The following is a 6,000-nucleotide window of genomic DNA, read 5'->3' as shown; positions in this document are numbered from 1 at the left end:
ATTCTTTTAGTTTATATTTTATTGTTTTGTACCATAGATCCTCACTCCCATCTTCATTTTATCATGCTATGAAAAATAATCAATTTACAAATGGTAAATCATGAGAAATAAGTTTCAAATTTGCAGATATGGTTTTGGGTTCAAGTTCAAGTTTTTTTATATTTGTTTATTTTTTATTGATTGATTTCATTTTTTTCTCTATGTTGTGAATTGGAATTATATTATTTGCAGAATTAGAAAGTTTTTTTTGGGTGAAATTGGGTTAAAATGATAATTTCCACCCGACCCGGATGACCCGCCCAAAACCCACCCCTTAAGCTTACCCAACAGGCCGGGTGACGGTACTAAGACATGACACTTCAACCCGCCCGCCCCGCCCCATCGGGGACCACTGGATTTGTATTCTCTAGACCCGCCCCGGCCCGCCCCATCACTATTTGACCCGCAGTTGACCCGGCCCGCCCCGTATTACACCCCTAACAACAACCCTAGCACATGGTTATTGTTTAAGCCTAGTAGATGGCAAGGGATGGTGCTACTAGTGACAAAATTTTGATCAATAATTCTCACCAGGCCTGGTTATTTTTTAAGCCTAGTACATTCTTGATGTTTGGGGCATGAGCTTCAGTACTTCTTGCTCCACCCCAAACACAAGCCATTACTTGGCTTGCACTTGATATGATTTTTAAATTAGCAAGCAAAAAGAAACTACACTCCACATTAAATTAACTTAATATAACTTTTTAACTTAACAAGCAAAAAGAAATGGCCAATTTAAAAACACGTGTAGTCGTGTACAACCAATCAAATATCCTTACCCTGGGTTGCAAGGGATGAGAACAACTTTTTTTCTATTTGCATTCCGCTGACTTTCTATAATAATTTGACTCTTCCCAGTCCCATCAGCTTCTGCGAAAGATATATGATTGACAAATCCAACGATATCACGACAGCTAGCAAATTCATGATAAAGAATTATGAAAATAGAGTATAATAACTACTTTATAGTGCTGGAAATACATACCAAATTACTAAAAATATTATAGATTGACGAATATAGAAAACTCAACCTTTGGTCTAGCCACTTAAAACTATGGTCTCAATAGGCAAGGATAACCACACCAGCATCTCAAAACCATTTGAATTTAATCAAGTGAGATAAAACCATACATCCTCACATACCAGGAGAATATCCAGCTAAGCTGCAATAGTACAATAACCCAAAAACAATATATAATTAATTGTTTAAAGAAAAACCGTAAGTAGGATGATGCCAAGAGAAGTACATGGAATAATATCTTCTTTACTCCCAAGGTTCACTCACTACACCTTTGAGTCTGAGATCATACATACCTTGGGGATGTCCTTCCTCTTCTTGTCAAGCTTCTCCATTTTAGCCTTAACACACTGTGCTTCAGTAAGTAGTGCCATCATCTAAATGCAGTAAAAGAATCAATCAGGTAAGGACTAATGACTGAACTCTCAAACTACAAAATTGCTATAGGAAATATCGAAGTTACAACCCTCACTAGATAATACCTAAAAGTTTAATCACAACAGTAAACCATAATATTTGAACAGAAGCAAGGCGACCCATCTAGCCAGACAATACACACAAACTTGTGACCAGTGTAACACTTTAGGAATTGAAAATTAAGAAGGCAACCACACATATTACTAAGACACTATCATCTTGAATCAGCAAAAGCAATTTCAGGTTCAATCATCTTGAACATAGAAAATTCAGGATAATCCCCATGATATGATTTCATTTACATATTATAAAGAAATATATAGAAGGATATGAGGATTAGCCAAAATTCCACTAAATGCCTAGCAAATTTCCTAGAAAAAAATTCATAAATTAACTCTTGGGACATCATACAACATTTCCCAATACATAAAAATTCTAGAAGACCATAAAAATTCTATACACCATCATTCACATAAAACAAGAACACCAATGACATAAACAACAATTATTTAACACTGGGATCCTAATTATGAGTTCTACACTAATGAGAAATTCTATCAGACCCAATGCAAAGGAACCCAACACCAGTGCATGGTCTTATGTAAGCTATAAGATCTCTCATAAGTATTGTGAAACGCCTACTTATTGTCGAAGTAAACAACAAGCGTGGGTAAATCAAATTTTTAGACAATCTTGTTAATACAAGGAGCTTTGTTCAAGTAAATAATATAGAGTACGCAAAAAAGGAAAAATCAAATGGAGAAAATAGCTGCAAAGGTCTAACACGTGGATAAGGTATTGTACCAAAATGGTGCTTTCTTAAGAAATTGAATGAAGCTTGGAAGCTATAATAATGTCAACAATTGCATTCAAACTTGTATCTGTAATATCATGTGATCCAAGGGCAGTATCCAGATGGAGAAAAACCACAAAAAGATACCAAACTTAACACCAATCAATTTTGATATAAGTTGTGAGTTTGTGACAATGCCTGAGAAGATGTATAAGATGCTAGAAATAGAAGTTTTACATGCCATAAGTTGCACGGAGATGGGTGTGGGATCAGTAGCATTACCAATGTCAATAACATGTTAAATGTATGGTTAGCAACACCTTATTCATTCGTAGAAATGGCTTCAAATGCTAACGAACAGGATAATAGCTTTGGAACATTTCATGTCAGAAGTACAAATAATATATAACCTTACTACCACTCAAGTTTAAATCAAATACATGTCTGTTACCCTATACAAATTCCAAATAATATTCGTAAAAAATAATTATGTGAAGTTCCACATGTTGTTAGACAGTGCAAAAAGGAATAATATCAGTTTACCTGACATTTGAGTTGATAGAGTAAATCTTGATATTAGGATAAGCACTAGTTATAGCTTTAACTCCTTCATCGGATATATGTAGGGAGATCTTGAGTACCCTGAACTGAAATCCGGTTATGCAGAATAGTGAAACCAATTAGTAATGAATAGTAGGAGAATTAGCTCACTAAGGCATATATATTAGCTTAAACCAACTCATGTGATGTGTTAGTGAACCATGGATACAGTTGCATGCTCATACATGCTATTAGATGGGCAGCTCGTGACCATGCACTACATGTGAAATTAACACCTTGATTGAAAGTGTTCTTAATCACCAAGCTTGATGTAAAAAACTCACCATTTAATTCATGTGTTCTAAAATTGGCATAAACAAGTCCTATATAACATTAAAATCATGAATTTACCCACAATAAACCTTAATTAACTAAACTAAACAATGAAAACAAACCATGATGGAAAACAATTGAATCACTACTTCAATAAAATATTACTAACCCAATACTCGAAACTAATAATTTTAATAACCAAACTCACAATAAGACTAATTCCACTAGCAAAACCTACAACGTTGTATCCAAATTATCAAACTAACCTTGGCCAAAATTCAAGACATTACACCAAGTCACTATAGAGGTAATCAACAAACCAGTACATGCCATTATCGCGTTGATACATGCCATCACCAGGAGACATTATATAGGGATGAGTACAGACCATGGGGAGTTATGGATTTCAATTTTCAGCATGAACTAAAGGTAAATTAAAGATATCTAGCCAACCACAAAATGGAACGGATGGAAGAATAGCAAGGGATGACATGGTGATCACAACAAAGCATTTTCCATCGTAAAAAAGCCTTTCATATTCATTCATTCAGTTCTCCCTTTCTCCTATACAAACCACAAGCATCTCTCTAACTCTATATCACCTTTGCAAATAACTTACCAATACAAACTTTAGAAAACAAGAAAAAGAGTAAGTATAAAAAATAGGAATTGGGTTCAAGGGAGTAACAACAACATTTGATGAAAACGCTAGAGCACGTCTTTGCTAAAGCAGTGGTAGCAAGCACTCATACTCGCCAGAAGAAAATTCTGCCGAGCTTTTTGATCTTATCAACTCATTTATATAGAAAGATGAAAGAATGTTTTTTGGAAAAAGAGAATGATTTGGAAAAATATGGGTCAGATTCTGAGACCATCACTTCTTATTCTTGTAATGTTGCTTGGTAATTCTCATGATGGTGATGTAAGAACGAGGATTAGTTCGGAAACCAAACTAGCTTTGAAAGATATTGCTGTGCGGATGATGAGTTTTTCGATCCTTGATACTTTCAGATTCGATATTGAAAGCTACCTTACTAAACAGATGAAGAAGAATAGCAAGGGAAAACTGTTGAATGAATTACAAAGTCTGATTTCATACAACAAAATACCCAAAATTTTAGACTCCAGATTTTACAGATAAAATTAGAAAGAAAAATTTCTTCAAGTTCAATAATAAGAACCTAATTACAAGAAAAGGGCGAGCTTGCATTAATTTAGTAAAGTTTAAGAAATTAAATTTACCAAAACAACAATCACTTGCGGAAAAGACTAGCCTTGCAATTGTATCCAGAACAGAGATAGAACAACCTTGTCTGAAATGATGAACTTGACTGGGAGAAATCTAGGAGAGAGATAGAGCAGAAACCGTAGTAAAGATTGAAAAAAGGGAGTTTTAGCACAATGTTTATTGGCCCCATTTTCGGTTTTATTTTTTTAATTTTCAGGGAGTGGTTTTATCCACGGTGGTGTAATTTTTCGAAAAACATAAACCACCTTTTTTTTGGAGAAACAGTGAGGTAATCGAACATCTCAAAACAAATTAGTGATATTTGAGTAAGTACCGTGGTATTTGGTATATTAAATACCACTATATCTCGTAAACAGTAGTATTTGATTGTATCTAAATTAGAAATGCGATTTGTACCGTGGCAAATGACTATTATCCACTGTTATTAGAAATACAGTGGTATATACCATTTGACCAACCGTGGTAAGTGACTATTTTTGTAGTAGTGAGAAGCAAGGTCACAGTGTCGAAGCCAGGGCAGTCCAAGGGTACATCCGGGCGTACCCTCAACTTTTTTTTAAAAAAAATTATATAGTTCTGAGTCGGTACTCTTATTAGTCTTATCACTTAACATCACTCAAACCTAAAAAAAACCACAAACAAACAACAAACAAGAAGCGCACACGAAGTACCGAAAACATAAAAAGGAAACCCAAACAAACAGAACACGTACTCGTACTCCCCTTTTCCTTCTCTCTTATTGTGTTCTACGCGATCCTTTACAATACGTTTTGCCCCACACCCACTGACCCACCCACCAACACAACAACACGTAAGAAACAACAATTTGTCCCCACTCACTTGGAAGTACTATCACCATCAATTTCTGCTCTTCTTGTTCTTACAGGTTTGAGCCAATAACCCCCAGCTTTTCTTTTTTGTCGTTTTTCTTGAAATTTAATTTTGGAAATAGAAAATTGGATTGAGAATTCGAGATTAATTGCTTACTTGGACTGCGAACTTAGTCTTATTATATTTACTTTTGCGAAACAACTAAGAACCATGTTATTAGACCGTGTATTAAATTATTAGAGGAATGAATACAAGGGATCCACTTTTTGTTTAATTTAATAAATGTATTTGATAAATGATAATGTATTGCTCTTTGACTTTTATAAGTACAGATTGATATTGTTTTTAAGTGCTTGAGAAATACTTAGTAACTTTCTTATTGGTCTGTAAGACGTGTAATTGATTAGTGGTTTATTTTAATTGTTAAATAACTGTGTTAAAGTATTTGACCAAATGAAACTTGTTGCCCACTCAACCAACTAGTAACACAGATAATGTTGCTAGTGTTAAAGTAGGATCTTCCTTAAAGCATTAATACCGAGTTGATCTTGCAACAGTTCTAGAAGATGAACAAGGATAACAAAAAAAGGTCACTGAGGACAACTAGGAACAGGTCAGTACTTTTTTAGATTGGATTTGTTTTAATACATTTATTGCAATCGTTTTATATGATTTTTTGATGTTCAAAATATACTTGATTTATGATCGGGTTTGAATTATTAGGTAAAAAAATAGTTTTTTTTTTGTTGGTTGTCTAACTGGCTCACCCTCACTCAAATT

Source organism: Coptis chinensis, chromosome 8, assembly GCF_015680905.1.
Source record: "Coptis chinensis isolate HL-2020 chromosome 8, ASM1568090v1, whole genome shotgun sequence".
NCBI classification, from domain to species: Eukaryota; Viridiplantae; Streptophyta; class Magnoliopsida; order Ranunculales; family Ranunculaceae; genus Coptis; species Coptis chinensis.
This window is presented reverse-complemented; position numbering follows the sequence as displayed.